Below are 12,614 nucleotides of genomic sequence, written 5' to 3'. Positions count from 1 at the left end.
CTAAGTAAGGACTCAGAATGATTGACAGGTGGTGGAAGCTCAAGAAAGCATACTTGATATGCAGCAGAAGACAGTCTCTGAGTTGCAAAAAACCTGGCAATTGGAGACCTCGAAAAACTTTTGTAAGTAATACTATAATTTTGTTATAAATTTGTTAGTTTCCGGCACTTTAGCTAAACATTTATAAAAAGGCTCTGAAACGGCTGCCAAATAAACTCGGAATTGACATTGTCTCTCTTAAATGGCATATAATTTGGTAACAAGTTTGTTATTTCAAATGTAATGGAATTTATTTTCTGTACTATATACAATCTTGCTGAAGTACAGTCTTTGAAGGTATTCCTTTGGGGTTAGGAATCTGAAGTGGGAAGTTTGATTTATCACCGTGGATAATAAAAGTCTGACAGGATGGCAGCTCTCCAAAACATGAGGGGATGGAGAAAGAAAATTAACATGTACAACATTCCTCCTTAGCTCTGCACTCATACATCCTCTATCCCACTTCACTCTTTTGAGGTGAGAATGAAGTCATTTAAAAAAAAGGTTCAAATTACATGGCTACGAAATCCCATCCATTAGCACAAGAACAGCCTTTTTCCCAGCCTCACCACGAAGGCACTCAGACTAGCCTACCTGAGCCTCAGTTACCTCATCTCTAAAATGGGGGTAATATCAATGAGTACGCAAGCACCCATTTCCCACACAGCAGAGACTGTGCTAAGGTTTTCACCTATGTTTTCTTGTTGAATCAGAACAGTGTTATCAGTCTCTGCCACGTGGGAAATGATCAATAAATATTATAATTCTCCTCAAGTACAGTAGGATGGCTCTGGTTACACGTGTTCAGAGGACAAAAAACAAGAAACCAGCTCAGAAAACCAGAAACCAGCAAGGTGTCACTGGTGGTCCCAAGGGCCAGGGCTGTTGTCTTTGGCCTCAGTGTGAGAAGGGAGCTCAGAGGTTTGGCAACAGCCTTCCAGGTGTAGGGGATAGAGGAAAATCCTTCTCCATTGATGTATATAGTATTCCAGGTGTAGGGAATAGAGGAGAATCCTTCTTCTCCAGTGATGTGGAACAGCCTTCCAGGTGTAGGGAATAGAGGAGAATCCTTCCCCATTGGTATGGTTGTTCCACCACTCTAGGCCTGGGATCCAAATAACACAGCTCTTTTAAAGCACCTTCCAAAAGAACTTCCTATGATGATGGAAGTATTCTATATCTGGATGGTCCAATATGATAGCCACTAACCACATGTAGCTATTCAGTTTTTGAAATGTGGCTAGTTATCTATAGAACTCAATTAACCATTTTATTTAATTTTAATTGATTTAAATTTAAATACTAGTTGCATGTACTTAGTAGGTACCATTTTGAACAGTGTAGCTTTAGGGATACAGTTTTCTTTGCCTAAACCACACATACATGTACACAAACACACCTAGCCATTTTCTTGATGTGTATGCCCACAAACCAGGTGGAAAGGTCAGAAGGGGTTTCAGACTCAGCCACACGCTATGCTTGAAATTTGCTCTCTACCAAGACCAAAGAATCAGCTCAGGTTCTTTCTGTTACTTCTTGCTGGGGCTGGAGTTCAGGCTTTATAATACCTGGCAGAGAAGCTGGAAGGATGGAATACACTAACAGCCCAGAGGTGCTGCAAGCCCAGCCTTCCTCAGCAGGACCCCACCAGAACATTTTTCTCTCAACCTTTCCAAGTCACCCTGTTCAGGCACCATTACTGGAGGAAGTCTCATTTGCCTCCATCCTAACACCCTCCTTGTTTCTAGCCTCAGGGTGCCTGGCAGCTAAAATTTCAAGTACCTTGGTCTCAAGGTCTTTAAGAGACCTTGAGAAAAATAAAACCATCTAAGGTAGGTATATTTTTCTAGGTCTAGGCTGTTCAGTCTTGGCCATAGTCACATTATTACAACATGATCCCATTTTAAACCTCATAACAACACCCTAAGGAAAGTATTTGTCTTAGCCTAGACTCTAGTCTAAGCAGAGTCTACTGCAATGGCTTATGTCCAGGTAGTTTATTTGGTAATGGAATTGGAGAAATCAGGTTTTAGGAACAGAGGAGGTGAGGAAGAAAAGAAATAAAGCAGTCATGTGTTGGTAAATGTTTATCAGCCAACTTTCTGGAAAAAACATTAACCCTGATTATGACATTTACTATTTTCCATGGTGTAAATGCTCCGACCATGCCCAATTTCCATTGCTAACTGTGGAGTTGGGAAGACATATGCACAATCAGCTCCCCTGAGTCAGTGTCCGCTGACTCCAGCACCTCATAGGGAAAGCCAATGCAAAGACATATAAAAGAATTGGCTACTGCTATTACTGATTACTACTGAGTTCTGAAGACACTTCTGAGGAACCTTGGGAAGTGCATCTTAGCATGCTTCCGGGGTCAAAAGGAAGAAGGCTTTATCTATCAGTTTCTCTCCTGCATTGGTCAAGGATAGCCACGTGGGCATTAAGTTGCCTTCACTCCTGGGGTGTCCATGCATGAAAGCTGAGTATATTTCTTTGCATGGTCTAGTAGCTTCAGAGGAGTCCTGAAGCAGGGAATGAGAAGTAAGAGTTTTGTGGCTCAAGACAAGGCACTACCAGGTTGTTTCTGCATGACAGTGGCTTGTGTGGAACCAGTCACTGTGACAGCAGTTGGAATAAGAATTGAGGCTTAGAGAAAATAAAGAGTTCAATATAGTCCACCTCTTGCATTAGTCATATTGGCTTGTCTTCCCTTGTTTCTTTCTCACATGAAGTCCAATCTATCATAGAGTACCCTTCAAATTGCCAGCCAGCTACAATATCTGCAGACTTCAGGTTTAGTGAACAAGCTGTGGTCTCTGCTGCTGCGGTTGTTTTCAGAGGTCATAATTAATATCCACACTTCCCTCTGCTGTGACCCAATCTTCATTTTCTTCACTCTCAGTCAGCCTTCAGTTGGTATAGGTTGCTTGTCTGGTAGATTGACCCAGGCATTCATCTCTGAGGGATGGATTCCTTATCTGACTTACTTTTGTCCAGCCATGGTTGTTGCAATTGTCTTTTCACAGTATGACAGTTAATAAGACCAAGAGATGTCCCATGAATCCCATTGGTTCCAGACATACTCCTTCATGCTCCCATTGTATGGTTGCAACCCTTGCTCTTTCTGGCAATGAGGGCTACTCGCTTCCACCAGTACAGTATCTCCTTTCTTTGTTGGTTTAGAGGCAAAAGGAGCAAACAATGACCAAGAGGTAGTTTCAGCTTCAGACTCAGTGGAACCTATTCTGTGTTCCCTGATTTTCAATTCCATGAATCAGGATGTATGTTTTGTAAGAGCTTAGGTTTGCAGGGTGAGAAAACATAAATTCTATAAATGGTTCACTATGAATAAGGTAATAGAGACCAAAACTACTTGCATCTTTTAATTTGTTTACCAGTATATTCTAGTTATTAGTCTGGCACATAAACAGCACTTTGGAAAGCAGTGCTCCAACCCTGTAGGTTAGTGTGCCTGAGCTAGTATCATCACAGCTGAGCCTTTAACAAGCCATTTATACCACTCTGTTAGATGACGTTAAGACCAGAAGATCCTACGGTCATGTCTACATTAGCCCAACTTCTTCACCATAAATTGGATCCCTTGGTCTGAAGCAATATTGTGCAGGATACCATGCAGATAGGGCAGATATTACATAAGCATTTGGGTGGTGGGGCTGTCATAGGCACTGTGGGCAGGAAGGCAAACCCATATCCAAAGTATGTGTCAATTCTATTACATACAGATCACAGCTCCCTTCAGAGTAGAAGTGGTCCCATGCCATGAGGTGGTTGACCTGTCTCTGAAAGGACTTTGTGTCAGGCTTTTTTCAGTAGCAGGTTGACTTTTAATAGTGAAACAACTAGATCAGCCTTAGTGAGTGATGCCGTCTTTTTGGTACCACGAAGAACTCTTATCCCTCCAGCAGAGAGTATGTCTCCTCAGAATGGCGCCCACTGATGGGCATGAATGTGCGATACAAAGATTTGTATACTTCTGTGGGTTTATTCACATGCCTCCAGACTTTCTCCAGACTTTCTTTTCTCTAGTCTTTCATTTTTGCTTCTCCCTGAATCCTGACCAACGAACCAAACCAATTGCCACTGGTCAATAGTATAGGTATACATGTACCTCAGACCCCTTCTCCCTCCACACACAGTGAACCACCACATTTTGTAGTCCCAGTTCTGTCCATTGAGAAGATTTCCTTTCTCCAGTGTCTTTCAGGGCCACTCCTGCCTGGGGGTTTAGAGCAGAAGTAGCACATTTATAGTTGGCACTCATCTACTGAGCAGACCTGTCTATGAACCGGGCCTGAGAATCTTCCTCTTCCATTGGTGCAATTGGAGGAGAGATGTCAGTAAAACAAAGGTTAAGTACCATGAGACTTGGGATCAGTGGTTGATAAAATTAATTTCTGCCTTTGGAACCTGCTTGAGTTTGATCCTGAATGTACCATCCTGAACGTACGGCTTCTACAGTGATGGGTTACAGCTGCACTTAGGTGACCATATGATTTGATGGATTGTAGTCAATCACTTTCTACCAGTTCCCAGTAGCTCTCCAGGAGGGGTTTTTTTTTCCTCCAAAGGGCGAATATTTCTTTGTCACAGAAAGCATGGCCTTGCTCCAGAACCCTAGATTCTCCTATTGGGTCTTGTCAGACTTGTTAGATACATACACCATCCTCAGCTTATGTGGATATCTCTAGCTCATGACGTATCCATTGGGCCATGAGGTTCAAGTGGCAGAGCAGCCTGCACCACACTTCATCTGCTGTAGTCCTCTTTTTCTGTAACCCCACTAAAAACGGGCAGTTTTAAAATCACTAGTTATATAAATTAGAGCACCCAAATCCAAAAAAATTCCCTTAAGCACTGTATCTTTTTCCTAGTGATCAGGATTACAAAGTACTGTAGTATTTTATCCTTCACTTTAGGTAGGATTTAACCAGCACACCCCAGGTCACTCTACCTCTAAATACTTTAGCAATGTGGCAGGTTCTTTAATCTTTGTGGGGTTTTTCTCTTACCTCTTAGCACATATGTGTCTTACGGAGGCATCTAAATTAGTTTATTTCTTGCTCCCTAGATATAATTGGCACTGATGTTATCCATATGTTTGACAAATGTGATGTCTGCAGAATGTCAAGACAATCAAAGTCTCTGCAGACTCTACTGTGAGAGAGAGCCCTCAGACAAGACACAATGAATGCATACTGTTTTCCTTTCCATGAAAAACGTGAACTTCTTTTGATCTTCCTTACTGATAAAGGTTGAGAAGTATGTACTTGCCAGACAGTGTCTATATACCAAGTGTCACAGGCTGAGTTGATTTGTTCTAGTAAAGACACTTTGTCTGGCACAGCTACTGAAATTTGGGTCATCATTTAAGTTCATTGTTGTCCACAGTTCTCTGCCATGATCTATCTGGTTTTTGCAGGGAACAAGCAGGTGACTTGATGGGGACTGCCAGCCCTATGTGCTATAAGTCTTCAATGATGTCTCTAAGTTCTACAAGTCCACTTGGGATGTGACATTGTTTCTGGTTTATTATCTTGGCTAGGTGTGAGAACAGTTTCAGGGGCATCCACCTAACTCTTCCTGTTATAATGACTCTTATTACTTCATAGGTCAGGAAATCAATGTGAAGGTTCTGCTAGCTATTAAGAAGTGATTATACACCTATAAACATAATCTGGCCTCCCCCTGCCCCCAATCCTTCCAAGGAATATAGTTGTACTTCAAGTAGCACAGACCTAGATATTTCCCTTTCCCCAGTATATCATTGCCCTAGCAAGTGGACACATGTACGTTTGGGGAAGGTTTAGCAAGAATATTTATTTTATTTATGGTGTTGTTGCTGTAGATTCCTTCCTAAGCAGACCTAACCTTCCCTTAAATCAGTGGGTTCTAAGTCTCCGACCTGACTTAGATTTGGAAATGAGGTGAGAGACCATAGTTTCTAATTATTGAACTCATGCAGGTTTCTACACTCCTGCTCTTTCATTTTATACAAGTCAGGTAATACTTTGCTCTGCTGTCATCTATCTTCCCTCCTTGTAACACTACGATCACTACAGATCCCTGGTATTCAAGGCACCCTGTTGCCGCTCTAAGTCTTGCTGACCAGTGTGACAATAACATTCACCTTGCCTCTGACAATTATGCGCTACCATTTGCCATTCCAGAATCCTCTTAGTTCTACTTATTTATAGAGCCCATCTCAGTGACACATTTTTTCAATTTTCAACAACAAACTTCAGAAAGACATCTAACCAAGCTTTTCAAATATTTTAGGGCTCCTCTCTGCCATGCATTTTTTATTGGCTTAATGAAGAGAATGTTTTCTGGGCCATCTAGATTACATTCATTTGGTGGGTTTTCAGGTCTCACATAGTATGTCATTTCCACCATTTCCATTTTTCTGAATTCAACTCCATCCTATACACTCTGCCAAAGCAATACCAACATCTCCATCTCATTTACTGGAGGTTATATAGTGTCCAAGCTCCAAGGAACCAATCCAGCAGTGTATTAGAACAGGCTCCAGGTGTCCCATACAAAAGCATTGTGTGAGCTTTTCCAAAGAGTGGTCTTTCTTTGTAGAAGTAAAGAATGAAGCTAAGGCATCTGGGAATGTGTAGGGTCCTGAAAGCCTAATGATGGAATCCCAATAGTTTACTTCTTAAGAAGCAGAAACTTCCTCCAGCTTACTAAAAGAGGTAGGGTTTGATATCAGGGTAGCCCTATCAATCAATGGCTTTGCCAGTGGAGAGGAAGCCACTTGTTCCTGCTATGTAGGATTGTAGCAAGCCTCTCTGGGACTCTGGGAATTGCAAGAAAAGTGGTCAGTGTCACCAAAATACTCACTTCAATGATCAACTCTTTATGTAATAAACTCTTGTGACTCATGGACAAGCACCTGAGAGCTTTAAAATGACATTATTGTTTTGGTTAGAGAATACATTAGCTGAAAGTTATTTACTTTGAGAATCTTGAATGAATTACTGCTAGCAATTTGCATATAAATGGAGTCAAGTGGTTGTAAACCACATTTCTCCTTCCCTCTGCAGTCCTGAAAAGTCAGTCTCTGAGGCATTAACTTTTGATGCCTAGCTAGGGTTAGGAAATATTTTCATATGGTCCATCAAGCATAATGATGATAATGAATTCTTATAAGTTTCTTAGTATGTGCCAGGCACTTTTTTACGTATATAAAATCCATTGAATCCCCACAACCCTGTGAAATAGATATACTATTTCTATCCTCTTTTTACAGATTTTCCTTCATAATCCTTTTTTCAACACTTCTTAAAGGCATCACGCCATCAGTGAAATGAGCAGGATTGGTGGGGCTAGGTCTCCCATAGGAACCACCCAGAAGATAAGTCCTGTAACTGCCCATTCTGAAGCTCTGTCCCCTGAGTCCCCTAAATCATTTGATGTTTTACTTCTCATTTATCTTTCCCTTGGATTTAAGCAAGCAGTAAATATTTAAGTTGGTAGATACTTGTCTAGCAGTCTGCCTATGGTAGATTAAAGAGGGCCACAGGTTAATTGATGTTCTTCCTTTTGAGAGATGGAGTCTAACTCCCCATCTTTTGAATCTGAGCTGGCTTTAATGATTTCTTTCACTAACATAATATGGTCAATGTGTTGCTCTGAGACTTCTGAAGCTAAATCAAAAGAAGCCTTGCAGCTTCTATCTGGGTTTCTGGGAAGTACTGAGCTACTGGGTAAGAAATTTGACTACCCCAAGATTGCCATGGTGGGAGGTCTTGGGTAGGTGCTCACTTGACAGTCACAGCTGGGCCAGTCTTCCAGGCAACCCTACCAAGGTGCCAGACATGTGAATGAAGCTGCCTTGGGACCCTAAATGAACCCATTGCCAGATGACTGCCACCAAGTGACCTCCATTGAAAACACATGAAACAGAAGAATCACCCATCTAAGTCCTGCCTAAATTCCTGACTCACGAAATCATGAAATTTAATAAAATGGTTGATGTTTTAAGCCACTAACTCTTGGGGTAGTTGCCACATAGCAACATACCCCATTTTGGAGAGTGATGGTGATAGTGGTGGGGTTGGAGATGACAGAGGGTGTGGTAGGGCAGTGTGGGCTTCAGGGAGTATATACGTACATACCTCGAGATGTTCTGTTACCCTCATAACTGTGTTCACCACTGAATTTATGGCAAATAAGAAGAGAGTATGCTGATGACTTTCAGTTCTAGGCATGAATCCTACTTGAGGTCTGCTTATACTTCCTTTCTTGCAGCCATGAAATACTCCAATCCCGTTCTCCTGGTTTAGGTGATTTGTGCTGGGTTTCTGTTATACACAACCAAAAGAGCCTAAATTAAGACTCTGTAGTGTCCTTCCCAACTCCATGTCCCAAGTCATGTCCCATGATGCAAAGGGCTGTGATTAGGCTACAATATCTATTCCCTGGGTGACAGCATGCTCTTCTTGCTCCTTATAAGAAAACCTCCAGCAGGAAAACAGAACCACAGGGTATCTGCCCCTCTTCCTTAATCTTTCCCTAGAAAATTGCTATTATAATTTTGGGAAGAAGGTAAGGTGTGTAGACCCAATTGAAGTGGTGATTTGTGGTTGAAATCTCTAATTACTTCTAGAGACGATGAAACCTAGTGAGTGATTACAAGCAGCCTCCTGGGTTCTTTGGCTGCCTGAAAGTTAGGTCTTTCATATCCTCCAAAGTAATGTTTACATAAAGACTAATTATTCCCATATAATTACCCACAAAGAAACTTCCTGGCATGTAGCTAAAAAAGAAAGTATCACCACCATACAACAGGTAATGAGAGTAAGGCAGAATAGAAGCTGTGGGCATCAAGGAGCCTGAGCTCTCCCCAGCTCAAAGCTGGATAGCTAAGGGACAGTGGTACTGTTTGCATGGGGCTTAGGGAAAAGCTGATTCAAGTTCTATGTGCCTCATTTTACTAATCAAACAAATGACTTTAATATTAGTACCTATCGCAGAGGAGTGTTGTAAAGATTAAATGACATGGTATATGCAAAGCATTAAGATCAGCATCTGTCACTTAGTAAAGGAATTCACAGTGAGTCTTTTCCATCAGCATAGTATTCCATGTCCATGTCAAAGGCTAAATATAGGGTTTTGTCTACAGTGGTGGGTAGGGAATGATTAACCTTCCATATGACTAGAGCATCCAGAAGGTACAAGAATGGAGGGGAGGGTAAATGCCCTGAGTGTGGCTACCATGCTCTCACTCTCCTGCCTGGCTCGGCCATGAAGATGATTTGGCTGCTCTGGGAGAAGAAAGGGAAATGAGACCACTAGGCTGAGAGCCAGGAGACTGGGTTTTTGTCCTGGCTCTGCTATGAATCAGCCCCAAATCTCAGAGCCAATCAATCACTCCAACCCTTTGAGCCTCTGATTCTTTTCTGTAAAATGAAATGTCAAGGGGTTTTTTTTGTTTGTTTGTTTTGTTTTTTTCCACTTCAGCATGATGTTTTGATATGGTTTTTTCTTTTTTTTTCTTACCAAAGCCACTTACTATTTAATTACAGTATGTTCTGATAGTTTATCTCAAAAATTTAGCTCAAATCTTTTCTGTTCTCTCCATCTCTGCTGTCACATTATTTGTCCAGGTCACCAGTATCTCCACCTGGACCACTGCTGTAGCCTCCTCACTGAGCTCCCTGCTTCTGCTTTCATCCAAACTGTTTCCATGTAGCTTCCAGCACAATCTGCTAAAAAATACCACTCCCCAGCTAAACACTCTCCCTATCCTTTTATCATATTTGGAACAAAATGAAACCCTTCTATGATCCACAAGGCACCATGGCCTGGCTTCTGCCTACATCTTTTTATCTGATCTACTTTCCCCTCTTTCACTATAATCCAGTCCTGGCCTTCCACTAGTTTCTGGAAAACATCACACTCTTTTCCACCTCATGCTGTTTCCTTTGCCTGGAATGTTCCTCATTACTCTTCACAGAATTGATCCTTCATAACCTTCAGTTTTCAGTTTAAACACAAGCCTCTCAGCAAGCCCTTCCCTAACCATCCGAGTTAAAATAGACTCTCCCATGGTTTTTCCATCTCGGCTTCTTGTTTGTTTTCTTCTTAGCACTTAATCATAATTTCACTTCCTTAATTTGTTTATCTTGGCACATTTGAAGTAGACAATACAGCATTATTAACTATAGTCACCATGCTCACATTAGATGCTAGAACTTTCCCACCTTATTACTGAAAGTTTGTACCCTCTGGCCAACATCTCCCCGTGTCCCTCACCTCCTAGCCCTGGCAACCACCATTAGACTCTCTGCTTCTATGAGTTCATTTTTTTTAGATTCCACATGTAAGTGAGATCATACAGTACTATGTTTATCTTTCTGTGTCTAGATTATTTTACTTAGCATAGTCCTCCAGTTTCATCCAGTTGCAGCAAATGGCAGGATAATCTTGGAAAACAGCTGATAAACAGCTGAAATCAGCTTGGGTTAAGTTCCTGTGCATAGTGACATTTTGGTTAGAGAACTAAGGTTACTAGCAAGTGATATGTTTCTGGCAATAGGGGGAGAATCCACCATTTTACCAGTTTTTGTTTTTGTTTTCAGTTCATGGAGTAATGTACTCAAAGTTCATTAGTTTGAATCTATTTGATTCAGGATCTTTTAAAATGTAACAAGATTGAGTTGAGCTAAAATCTACTTAGAAACTTCGAAGAAAAGATTTGCCAAGTAACCTTATAGTTTAAACAAGATTTCAGGGATTGCAGTTTATCTTATTAAACAGAGGAAATTGTTTTGGTATTTTTAGAAAAACCTGTGTACATTCTAATAATGATTATGCTCATTTCAAATGCCTTAGTTAGAGAAGTACCAAGTCTGGCAAGGTCTGGATTGACAACTCTTTGTGAGTTATTAATTTTTGCATTGTTGTAGTTGTAAGATAGAAGTGACAGTGAGGTAACCCATTAATTTGGCAACTCATGAAGCTGAGTGTGGACCATCAATTAACACAGATAAGAGCAAAGTCATCTCTGAGGAGATGGAATTGGTCCCAGATTAACAAAACCTAACTGGAACTGGATTTAAGCTATTAACATATCTGGAGGAAAAAATGTCCTTCAGTAGGAGGATGGCCAGCATAGGAGCAAGGAAAAGGAGAATTCTCAGAGGTTGACCTTGGCAGTGCCATTCAAGTGCTGACTGGAGAGGCTGTCCTGGGTACCAGGACAAAAGTTCTACATCTGGGTTGAGTGGATGCTGCAGAGCCCGAAGCTATCCAGCATTTTTGTCATAGAGCCAACTCCCAGAGTCTGATTCCATGCTTAACACGCAGCCTTTGTCCTAATTATAATTTGGCTTCCTTGGAAGATTTTACCTATAGGGGGATAAAATGCTGGCCAGATCACTCCAGTATCCTGGGAGATATATTTCTTGTTATAAATAATTGGTTCATAAACTTTTTTCTGTTATGAATGAGTTCTAATTCATTCATAACAAAAAAAAATAGTGCCTCTGTTCAGGTCATTAATCGCCCATAGACTCTTTTAGCAGCAGGCTTTCTGAGCTGACAGGGCAGAGAGCACACCCTAGAATCTGGCCACCATCTTGTCTCTGACAGCAACTCCATGGCTTTCCGTTAGACCTGAATGGTCCTTAAAGGTGATGATAAAGCTGAATTTTAAAAAGCTGCAAGTATTTATTCATCAATCTTGCTTCATTTTTATTTACATTTCCTCTTCAAGATAGGCAAATACATTCACTCCCATTTTGCAGGTGGACAAATTGAGCAATGAAAGTTGTCCAAAGCTAATTGATTAAATTTTGTACTAGTTGATAAGTCAGGAACTATATACCCATTTTGTATTTATATTTTTTCAAGTTACTGAGAAGGATTCTTCGTACTGAACCTAGTTAAAGGTAGATAATTGAGAGTGTGAATCTAGGGTAGTGTTTTGGGTCTAATTTAAATTTGGGTCTAATTTTCCGAATTTGAAGCCTAGTTTCTATTAAAATTGATTCAATTTTGACTTTGTCTTTATCCCCTTGGGATAAGCACTTGGTGTGAGACTTTGTGGGGGCTCCCAGTGAAAATTCTGCTGGGACGTTGAGGAGCAAATTTGGTATCAAGAACCGTGAACATCTGTGCTCAGTGACTTCATAGTCAGCCCCTTGAAGTTTAACCAAAGGAAATAATTCAAAAGAAGAAGGAAAAATGTGTGTCACATGAAGTTTACTGTAGTATTGTTTATAATATAAGGGTATCTGAGACCATTTACAGGTCCCAAAACAGCCAAATAAATTATGGCATATCTCATAGGCTATTAAACAGCCATGAGTTAACTATGAATGTTATGTAGCAACATGGCAAACACAGAAGAATGTTTGCCAAATATTAAAGAAAATGCAGAATACTTGTGTGCCTTATATCACACTGGGTGAAAATAGGTGTATATGTATAGAGAACAGACAGATTACACAGAAATATAAAGACAAGTGTTTTATTAGGAATGTAGGTACACTTAAAAATTTTCATATTATGCCGGGCGCGGTGGCTCAAGCCTGTAATCC

Source organism: Rhinopithecus roxellana, chromosome 5 (assembly GCF_007565055.1).
Source record: "Rhinopithecus roxellana isolate Shanxi Qingling chromosome 5, ASM756505v1, whole genome shotgun sequence".
Taxonomy (NCBI): Eukaryota; Metazoa; Chordata; class Mammalia; order Primates; family Cercopithecidae; genus Rhinopithecus; species Rhinopithecus roxellana.
This window is presented reverse-complemented; position numbering follows the sequence as displayed.